Raw genomic sequence first — 11,892 nt, forward strand, 5'->3', positions numbered from 1 at the left:
TTGGATTTATATAGACCCGAGCGCAACGGTTGATGACCAATAGCAATATCACAATTGACAAATAATGACTGATGTAAACGCCTAATAGCCAAATAACAACTAGTTTCTATTTGCTAAATTTCAACAGTCGACTAGCTTGATTGAACATCCAACAGTCAAAAATAAATATTTTAATGGATAATTAACGACTGGCTTGGAATTTACTATATACAAATGCATTTTGATTGAAATACTACTAAAAATTAGTAACAATTATTAAAAGATATTAAAACAGCCTCCATACGTGTCAGGATAGTGTCAGCACGTCATAATCGTGTCCCCAAGACCTACAGTGTAAGCGGCATGTTACTGTGATGTAGCATTTTAAAGAAAGCCCTTCATGATGTGAAGATGCTCATATGGTATGTCGAAGCACAAATAGTCGGTCTAGATTGAATGAAACCTAAAGCACCCAACAATCACCTCTCTTTGGTAAGTTTCAGAACTAATAGATGAGCAGGGATGGAGAGAAACAACCCAAACTTGAAAATCTACATGTGGGTGCATGTGACATAGTCTTGATAAATAGGAAAATTTTGTAGGATATATATTTGAGTTACACGCTTTCTTAACTAAGATCCTGCTTGGACACATTCAGAAATGACTATAATTTTTGTTCTCTGGCTAAAATGAAAATTAATGCATTTAGATGGGATTGATGAAAGCGTTTAAAGAAGATAAGCTATGTACAAATTGAAACAAATGGAAAGATGTTGCCAAGTTAGTAAATAGTTTACAGATAAAGATGCATTTTTAACAAAGGTCTAGAAACAGACTAAATAAAGTTGCATAAAAAGAGGCATTTTTCTTAAATGGAACCTAATACTGAAATGTAAGTGATTTATACAATTGTGTGTTTGCAAGGTGTTTGAAGGTGTGAGGTATATAGAGGTGTTTTTGAAAAATATGGATGATGCGAAACGAGGCATAAGCCTCAATGTGTTCAAAATGTATAGTAAAAAAAAAAAAAAGAACGCCTAATTTGAACTCCTATGGAGGTAGGATGCAAACAGGAGGGTTTTAATTCAGACAGAAAGCTAAAACTTAATTTGGATATCTTTAGCCATTTAAGATAACCAGACAAGATTCAGCTTGAATGCAGGAACTATTGAATATGACTGAATGAGATATTAAGAAATCAATCAGTATGGGTTCTAATTTGAATCCTTTGGATATGAATGCAAAAGCTCTAAAACTGAATAAAAAATCTATTAATGAGTAGGTTAGTTCTTTTTTATCTAAACAGTTGTATAATAAATCCAAATCCAAACTGTCAACATCCCTATATATAGGTATGGATCGTTGGATCAATGTTGGTAAAGTCAATTAGATCCCCATTAAATTAATGAAATAAATATAAACAAGTCAGATGCAGAAGAATAAAAAGCTTGAAGGAAAAATAAATATCACTAATTAATTCTTTAACTTCCTTGAATTTGTTTTCCATCTTCTTCTCTATCAAATGAGAATCATGTTATCTTATATAATCTTTATTACTTTTGAATGGCTTTTGCAGTAACGCTTATTTTGTAAGGGCGGCATAATACATCACTTCTTTCACTTCTATAATTTATTTACTTGTAATAAAAAATAAGTGACATTTTTCAGTTATGAGTTCACATCAAATCGACATAAATATTAATGACTTTCTGCGTGTATAAAGTACCATTAAAGAGGCTTAGGCCTTCTTCGGAAAGAGGACTTGGACTCGAAGCTCATTTGAGTTGGACATTAAAGGCGTTCACCTTTGATGCCTTTAATAATACACTTAAAAGCCATGTGTGTGTGTGAGTCGAGGGTATATATAGAGGATAAAATTATCTTTTCAAGCAGCCAGTGTTCCCATTTAGTTGTAGTAGCATAAACCACTGATCCCAAGGTGTGTACCACACCCTTCTTCAGCTAAGCGTAAAACACTGATCCAAGAAGATGTGCACCACACCCCTCTTCAGCTCTGCAAAAAGGTGAGCATTTTGGTAAGGTATTTATGGATATGTATTTTTTGAGAGAGAAAAATTTATTGAGAAATAGATAACATAGCAGACCATGAGAGATAGTCAATTCAATTCTGAGATATAATACAAATCCACAGAATGGGTCCGAAAAATAAATCAAAGTCTCAGTCCAGATTGAATTACTAGGCTTGAAAAGATCCCAGTCTATTCTTATCAATCCAAGATATATCTACATTGGGCCAACAGTCTTTGTTGAGAAGAAGACATCCCCTTGAATAGCGAAAATAAGAGACGCCAGATTAGCTTGTTTTTTCTGAAATAATTGGTTGTTTTGTTCTTCCCAAATGCACCACCACACCGAAGTGATCCACCATTTCCAAACTCTCCTCCACTTTGGAGAGTTCTTAAAGGAATCCGGTCCAAAGATTAAGTTCTTAAAGGAGAAAGAGTGTGCAACTATTAGGTGAAGGCCCGGCCATGCTGTCATAGACATTTCTTGAAAACCTTTGCAGAACCAAAAAAGATGGTAGATTCAACATCTTCTTAACATAATGGGCATCTATTAGCCAAATAGAAGCCCATTTTCTGTAAACGATCTAGAGTGTTTATTTTTCCCATTAATAAGGTCCAAGCAAAAAAACGAGCCTTACGCGATCGACCCGATCCCCATACAACACCATGTGGTCCAAGATCCATATCGGCCTCCATGCAAGCCTGATAACAAGATGCCACTGAGAATAAACCTGAATTGGTTATGGTCCACTTGGCTTGGGATGAGGTCACATCCCAAGAAATGAATCAAGAAAAGGTAGCAAAAGAAGAGGCGATAGGTGACGCTTGCTGCAAATCCCTCTCCATTTAGAAATAGCTACCTCCGATTCACTGTAAGAGAGATTTGGGTCAATGAAATCAATTCCATGACCCAATTAGCAAAACAATCATTGAAACCCATGCCCATCATACATTCCTTCAAGAATGTAATGCAGTGATTTCTGGCACAAGGCCAGCTCCAGGTGATCTAATGCAAACTGGAAGCCAAAGCTGTTGTATAGAAGTTCATAATCTCTCTCTCTCTCTCTCTCTCTCTCTCTCTCTCTCTCTCTCTCTCTCTCTCCTAGTTATTGAACAAAAGACCCTTTCCTCTGACATGATGCCAGAAGATATATGTTAATCCAAGCCATACAACTGATGCATCTGGCCAACTAGGATCAGTCCACTCTCAAGTAAGAATGTGGACTAATCCTAGTTGTTGGTTGGACCGCTATGATTGAATGTAGGATGGATCCCATCATATGTCAAATGATAGGATCCATTTTTGTATGTGAACTTGTATAGTTGTAGAAGAGGCATATATCACCAGGAGTTCGGTGCAACCACTTTTATGTGCACGTGGCATAGCACACTTCGCAGTGCATATCAGGTATTAGAGCACTCCATGAGAGAGAGAGAGAGAGAGAGAGAGAGAGAGAGAGAGAGAGAGAGAGCAGATTGTGTTTCATCTGTGGACGTAGGAAGCTTATTACTATGGGTGCTTGGAGATCAGTCTAGCGTAAAGACCGTCAACATGTGTATGTGTGTGTGGGCAGGGGGTGGAGGAAGGTGTGTGTATATTCATGAGCTTGCTGCACACAACAGTACTCTTTTTATTACATATTCAAAGTATTGCCTTATGTTCATATAGGATCCAAAGATGTGCTTGAGCCATTTCTAATTCCATATCAGGATTAGCACGGCCAGTAAAAGGTAAGGTCAGGTATTTCTCTGTACACTGGACACCTTAGACAAGGTGTGGTGTATCTTGTGTAGGGGATAGGTCCAATGGGTCAAAACCAAAGGACATTACTTCGTATTTGTGCTCGAAGACCAACAGCAAAGAAAGTGGGAATTTGTTTCAGCCTTTTCTTATGAGAGAGGATGAAACAAATGCGCCCATGAGAAAAAGGTGGCAGGGCCCTTTCTTGAATACAAAAACTGCATTTTCCTATGAAAACGAGGTTATACTTCCCATCGTGGGAAGCACTTTCCTGCTTCTCACAGGTGGGTGCGTAACCAACGCCCCCCTAAATTAGGTTTGTGAATTCAATGTTCAACAGATTCTAACCTTGATCTCATTTGCAGACTAGAAGGTAAGGTTGCCTTGATCACTGGTGCTGCTAATGGCATTGGTTATGCCACAGCTGCTCTATTCCATCATCATGGTGCCAAGGTCATAGTGACAGACATCATAGATGAGCTTGGCCAAAAGGTTGCCAATGAACTGAACTCGGAAAATGATGATGTCATCTACATTCATTGTGATGTGACCAGTGAAGATGACATCCGTAATGCCATCGACACTGCCGTCACCAAGTACGGCAAGCTTGACATCATGTTCAACAATGCCGCCATCATCAACACAGCTTCCAAAAGGATACTTGACTACTCGAGATCGGAGTTCGAGAAGAGCTTGGAAGTGAACTTGGTGGGAATGTTCCTAGGGGCCAAGCATGCAGCAAGGGTGATGATACCTGCAAAAAAAGGGTGCATAATTTTTAATGGGAGTGCCTCGACGCTGACTGGTGGGTTATGTGACCATGCTTATTGTGCTTCGAAGAATGCTTTAGTGGGCTTGACTAGAAACATGGAAGTCGAGCTGGGCCAGTCTGGGATAAGAGTGAATTGTCTGTCCCCTTTTCTCATCAACACCCCTTTGGCTAAGCACTTATTGGAGGGGAAGACCGATTATAAAGAATTGATGAGTAAATGTGTTAATTTAAAGGGGGCTAATCTTGAGGTAAAAGATGTAGCTGAAGCTGCAGTTTACTTAGCAAGTGATGAATCAAAGTACGTGAGTGGGCATAACCTTGTTGTTGATGGGGGCTTCACCATTTGTGACTCTGCTTTCAATGTGTTCAAACAGTGAGAAGTTTGCCTGCTAGGAGAAATAAGAAGCATGCTATGTGTGAATGTTTATTTGCTACCTTGTTCAATAATTGTGTAAAACGAAAGGTCATGTCTGTTGATGGCATATAATCTCTATGAGATAGATATTTGATGTCCTAGATGTTGGTCTTTCTTATGTTTTCGTGTTATATCTTGGGTTTTCGTGCTAGTACTTTTACAATGCTGTGTGCGGATTGAGTGGGCATCTCTCTCTAGGGAGGGGATCGTATCAAATGTTGGGTGAGATTGTAAATCTCAAACGCAGCCCGAACTTAACACGCGTCCTGGCTGGGCCCCACAAAAAAGGGAGTTAACGAAGCTCCTGCACCGTTAACCCCCGGTTTCCCCTCTCATCTTCCCTTTTCTTTCTCACCTCTCTCTATGCAACTACAACTTGCAGACGAAGGCAAAAAAAAAGGAAAAACATTGGTGACATCTCTCTCTCGATCGATCTCCATCTCTTGGAGGATGCCCGACTCGGCCTTATTTTCGATCTTCTAGTAAGAAGATGACTCAAAAACATGTTTCTCTCTCTCTCTCTGCTTGGAATGGGAAGATGGCCATGGGGTAGTGAAGGGTTCACCATTTTGGATTCTCTCTCTCTACAACTTGCAGTCAGAGGAAAAAAAGGGGAAATGAAATGTTTACAGGAACAAAATGTTTGCTTTTTATCTTCCTCATTCTTGTAATAGACATTTACTATTTTCTTATTTAGGTTCATATGGATGTTTATAGGAACATAATGTTTTCCTCCTTTTTGACTTTAGTTGTTGGAGAGAATTCTTATATGAATTTATGGGGTTTTATATTATTATAATTATTTTCTGAAAAAGGGCTTCCCACCAGCATCACTACTTTTTGGGTTCTTTATAACTCTCATGAAATATATCACCACCATTATGAATCACTACTGTAGCTTTTTGAATTTACAAGTGCTTCTTGGTAAACATGAGGTAGTATATATGAATGATGTGCATAATTAGCACTTGTAGACGTTATGCATAATTTTGATTTTTTCTCTTTTGCATAATGGTACTTATAATCTGACTTTTTTTAGACAATGAATGATTCCTCTATTGAAGTTGATACCATTATCGTGGAAGGTCAGAACAAACCTTAGCAACAAGATATAGCCTCATGCAACATTATCAATATGGTAGCGACAACAATTGCAACGAGAAGTCTATTTTAGCAACACGATATAGCCTCTTAAGTCATGTTCTGGTTTAAATTGCAGCAAGAGCTTCTGAATGTGATGAAACATATATGTAGAGAGTCAATCCCTAATTATAATGGATGCAGTGGAAAAGATATTGAAAAATATGAAGTGAATTGAACACAGTGCTAACAAGTATCCAAAGTCAAAATTCAATCATGAAAGACATCATCTATAATAATTCTAAGGTGCAAGTTCATGAGTATGGAGGGACAACACCAGGAATAGTTAAGGGCATAAGAAAAAAGATTCATGTAATTGACACAAGAAAAGGTACAAAGGTGTGCTTGAGAAGCAAAGACAAAGAAAATGATTATGATGGATATAACATCCACTAGAATGCAAGGGCCTACAACTACTGCACAGGTGTGTGTGTGTGTGTTTATGTGTTTGTGTTGTTGTATGTATGTGTATATTCTTGTGTGATTGCGTTTCTACAAGAAAATGTGAGTGTGAGTGTGTGCGCTCATCTTTTTGTTTGCGTGTGAGGGCATGTGTTGAGTATGTGTTTCTACAAGCATGTTTATTGTGGCTATTTATATTTGTGGGTGTTATGTATGTTTATCTTAGGGAGAGACAATGTGTACAACATGGAAGGAACAGGATGGCGGCCACAGAGAGTGTTTAAGTGGAGAATATAGGGTATGATTATAAAAGCTTGAAATAATTTCAAATCATATTTGAGCTCCATTCATGTTCAATGTATTTTTCATCAGAGCTCGACATGGATTCCCTCAAACATCATATACAACACCCAATTTTACAAGATCAATGGTATGTTAATCTGAACTCTTTAATAATGGTTATTATGAAGAATTTAATTGATTCATTTTGATAATTTATTTATACATTAACATGCAGAAACAAGTTCAATAACATGCAAGCAAAAGCTAGTGATTGGATGCAGTACAGAACAAACCTTTTTGTTTTTCCACATACAGATTAATTAATTTGTTTTATTCTATGTAAGGGGCATTTAATTTGTAATGTGTTTGTACCCCAATTTTTGTTATTGATACTACAGTGCAAGATGGTATTCCTATTGAAATTTTTTTGTAATTGGTCTTTCATTTTAAATTTGTGTAAGAGGGTTTATTACCCTTTTCAAAATGATTACCAATGCATTTTGTACAGAAACTATTAAATTTCGTACAAAAACTAATGGTTGTAAATGTTGCAGTCTTGTGAATCAATTCTTAAGAGCATGATTATTTTGGTGATATTTTTTCTTTTTTGGGGGGTTATGGTTTTGGATGTTGTAAGACTGTGGTGCTGCATGCAAAGGGAGATGCTCAGAGGCTTCAAGGCAGGACAGGTGCATACAAGTGTGTGGCAGCTGCTGTAGGGTGTGCCATGAATGTTGAAATATTAATTCTCTGTTAAGTTCAAACTGAGACAAGACGTATTGAATTCTTATATATAAATACCTTCAAACTAAGACAGGACACTTGATTTCATTTATTAATTTTTCTCTGTTAAGTTCAAACAAAGTAGCCAAATGTGTACGCATTGCCCATGCTACAGGAAGACAAACCATGATGAACTTTGTGTTGCACATGCAAGCAACTAAGCATACGCCATGCATGTTTTGCCCCCTTGATAAGAGAAAAATTGAGATGTGTGAATATGTTTAATGAATCCTTGTGCATTCATTTAACATGGATGCCTGAGGGAAAGGTGGATAAGATCTTCGTAATGACTGTATCATTTAGATCAACAGAGCTCAACAATCTTTATTAATAGATATCAGCGTTGAATACACAGAGATAAGAAAAATCATTGTCCATGATCCTATCCTCCCCCAAGTGATGTACAAGATTTAATAAGGAACATACACAAGGGTTACCAGATATACATTTGATACAATAACACTAGCTGTAAAAACAGAAAATTCAACAAAAAGCTTAAGACGACCCTCTATTGTTGCCCTCAGCCAAGACATCCATGACCAATTATTACAAGCTATCGAAATGATTGTATCATGTAGATCAACAGAGCTTAACACCCTTTCCAATAAACTGATTTTGGAAAAAATCAGATCAATTTCACATTGCTGAACTCCAACACTAGTCTTCTGAGCACAAGCCTTCCTTAGGGCAAACACTAATCTGAAAATATTTCCACAGTGAAATCTGGAGCATTTTCTGAACATGATCATCATAGTTTGTAACAGGCAGCCTTAAAATCTGGAACCTAGTTTTCACGGACTGCTCTATTCCTGAAGCACCAAATCTTCCAAACAATAATATGAAAAAATTGCATCCAACAAGTAGTGAGCCAACCCCATCTTCACTGATAATTAAACCACCTTAGTTCAATAATGAGGGAGCGAGAGATGAATCTCCTGAAATAAGCAACGAAGTAAACAAGTGGAATTCCCACCAAGCAACCACCCAGTATGAGGTTCACAAGAGTCTGCAACAGAATGTAGGCCAAATTGGTTTTAGTAAACAAGGATGAACATGTCATACACTAAGTAAGTTCACAACTTCACATAGCCCTTTCAGAAATCAGAAAATAAAAGCAGCAAATAACTTCAAAGTATATACAAAAAATGGCTAGCATGAAAAAGGGAGCTTCATAAAGCCGAGGCATTCAAGCATGTGAGAGTTTTGAAGAACCCAAAAAATAGTGATGCTGGTGGGAATCCCTTTTCCAGAAAATAAAATAATATAAAACCCCACATATTGATATAAGAATTCTCTCCAACAACTAAAGCCTAAAGGAGGAAAACATTCTATTCCTATAAACATCCATATGAACCTAAATAAGAAAATAGTAAATGTCTATTACAAGAACCAGGAAGATTTGCGCTTAGAGTCTGTTTTGCTTTTGTTGAGTCTGATGTAAGCTGCCCAGTTCGGGTGAATCAATACCCCGAAGGGGCATCCCGTATACTTGAACTGTAATAGCCTGCAGGCAAAATTGTGAATGAAGTAAATGCGTTGAACTTTCTTTTGTTCACCCTCGTTGTGATTGCTTCTTGTGATTGCAATTTCTCTCCCTCTATTCTCTCTTGCTCTCTTGCACTCTGATTACAAGTTTCTACGACCGGCAAACGAGCTGACAAGTAGGCTTGCGGCGGTGAGGAGGGACTGTCGCGCCGCGCTGGTTCATTGAAGGAAATAGGCCCGTGACATCGTTCCTGTCAACATTTTATTTCCCTTTTTTTCCTCCGACTGCAAGTTGTAGAGAGAGAGAATCCAAAATGGTGAACCCTTCACTACCTCATGGCCATCTTCTTCCCATTCCAAGTACAGAGAGAGAGAGAGAAACCTGTTTTTGGGTCATCTTCTTACTACAAGATCGAAAATAAGGCCGAGTCGGGCATCCTCCAAGAGATGGAGATCGATTAAGAGAGAGATGTCACCAACGTTGTTTTTTTTGCCTCCGTCGGAAAGTTGTAGTTGTAGAGAGAGAGAGAGAGAGAGAGAGAGAGAGAGAGAGGCATGAAAGAAAAGGGGTGACGAGAGGGGAAACAAGGGAAGCAGTCAAGTCATTTTGAAAATGAGCATTTTACTCATTCTTATATCACGACTGTCCATTTACCTGTTGCCGATGAATGCCACATCGTTGTTTGCTTTTCCGTTAATGGTGTCAACTATTCATTATTACTTTTTAAATAAAAAAAACAATAAAATCTTTGTACGGAACCCAAAGGCGTCGGGGTCCCTCTCGTCTCTCTTTCTCTTCGTCTTCCCCTTCCTCCTTCGTCTTTTTCTCTCAGCTTCTTGATTTCTAGTCTCTCTCTCTTTTCAACGATGAAGCTCGTTAGGTAACTTGTTTCCTCTTATTATTCTTCGGGTTTTTCTTTTCTCCTTATTTTTTTGAAAAAAATGTAATTCGTGTTTGGTTCGCGCTGGAAATCAGGTTTTTGATGAAATTGAACGAGACTATCACCATCGAGCTCAAGAATGAGACCGTCATCCATGGAACCATCACCAATACGTCTCCCGGTCAAGATTTTTTCTTATTTACCTTTTTCGTGTTTTTTGTTCGCTCCATAGATTGTGCATTTTCCTCCTTTTTTTGGGCCTCTTCAGGATTTTTCTTGTTCTTGTTTGGGTTTTTTTTTTTCGTGAACCCTAAAAGTTATGGTTTTGAAGATCACATTTTGTTTTTTGTGCTCCTTTATGTTTTTGCTTTCTTTTCTTGTTGAGTTATTGAATTTTTGTTTTCTTTTTTCATGCTTGGAAATTACTTGGAATTTGTTGTCGTGTGGTGTCTTTGTTTGCATTCCAGACGAGCTCGGGGCAATGCTTTTTTAAGGTTTTCAAGGATACTTTTAGGCTCTCTTTGGAAGCCTTGCATTGAGATAAAAAAAACCATTTCCATAAATATGGGTTTGTCAAAATATGGTGTTGATAATGGAGTTGCCGAAAACAACCTTTTGAGAGTGTTGTTGAAAAGCGGTGTTGGGCCTGCTAACTCTATTCCCAATTTAGTGTTTTGACAACGTCACCGCTCTCAAATCGAAAAGAGCATGAGAGTACTGGGGGGAACCACAAACGACTTCGATTCAAGTCTCTCGATCAGAGCTTAATGGAGAACTATATCAAAATTTGTTTCAAGAGTGGTCAAGAACTGTATAGTGTAACAAATCATTTTGATTAATTGCCTTTTTTGCATTTATTTGTCTTCAAATATTTGATGTATGTAAGTGGTGCTTTGATTTGGTTTAATGAGTTTCTAACTCAGACAGGTTGAGGAGATACCTCTCCTTTAAGTAAATGATCATCATGGAGGTCCACAAATGTGTGGTGACATTCATATATATATATATATATATATATATATATATATATATATATATATATATATATATATATGACATTCTTGATTACTATGTGAATCTTCTTTAAGTAATCGTTCATCAATCAATGTTAGTTCTACCTTCTGACACTGACGGTTTTACCGTTTATAGCGATGTATTGCATAAAGGATTGGGTTGTGTCTTGATGCAACATGGCAGGGTTATCACATACGCATCTCGACAACTAAAAGTACATGAGATGAATTACCTAACTCATGATCTAGAGTTGGCGGCGATAGTGTTCACACTAAAAAAATGGTGACACTACTTATATGGAGAACAATTTGAGGTCTATACCGACCATCAAAGTTTAAAATATTTGTTCTCCCAGGAAGAATTGAATATAGGACAAAGGCGATGGCTGGAACTACTCAAAGATTACGATTTTAAATTAAAATATCATTCAAGAAAAGTCAATGTAGTGGCTGATGCACTTAGTCAAAAAGCAGAGTCAGCCACAAGACTATTCGTGTCAAACCTTCTTGTCAGCATCGTAGAGAAAAAAGCATAAGTGCAATGTCTTCCAAGTCAGTTGATGTTTGTTCAGGCGACCTTAGGATCTGAAATTTGAGACAAAATTAAGGAGAAGCAATCCTTAGATTAAGAATTAGAAAGAATCAGATCAACAATATATAAAGGTAAAGATTCATATTTCAAAGTAGATGATCAAGGTATTCTAAGATTTCGAGATCGAGTATGTATTTTTAAGGATGAAGAACTTAGGAATCAACTTCTTAACGAGGCATATCATTCAAGTTGCTCCATGCACACTGACAGTACGAAGATGTACAAGGACTTAAAGGATAACTTTTTCTAGAATGAAATAAAGAGGAATGTTGCTAATTTCGTTAGTAGATGCTTTGTAATGTTAGCAAGTAAAGATTAAACATCAAAGGCTGGGTGAACTATTGTAACTGCTACCTATCCCTGTATAGAAGTTGACAGAT

At 37.5% G+C, this 11,892-nt stretch overlaps 1 pseudogene across 1 annotated transcript; it reads left to right on the forward strand.

Moving 5' to 3' along the window:
• Positions 1 to 723: 723 nt before the first annotated feature.
• LOC149847205 (secoisolariciresinol dehydrogenase pseudogene) lies at positions 724 to 5,340 on the forward strand (annotated as a pseudogene). Its single transcript, XR_016428582.1, has 2 exons — positions 724 to 763; positions 4,118 to 5,340. The product of XR_016428582.1 is annotated as a secoisolariciresinol dehydrogenase pseudogene (transcript).
• The last annotated feature ends 6,552 nt before the right edge of the window (positions 5,341 to 11,892 follow it).

Source organism: Nuphar pumila, chromosome 2 (genome assembly GCF_984573655.1).
Source record: "Nuphar pumila chromosome 2, dmNupPumi1.hap1.1, whole genome shotgun sequence".
NCBI classification, from domain to species: domain Eukaryota; kingdom Viridiplantae; phylum Streptophyta; class Magnoliopsida; order Nymphaeales; family Nymphaeaceae; genus Nuphar; species Nuphar pumila.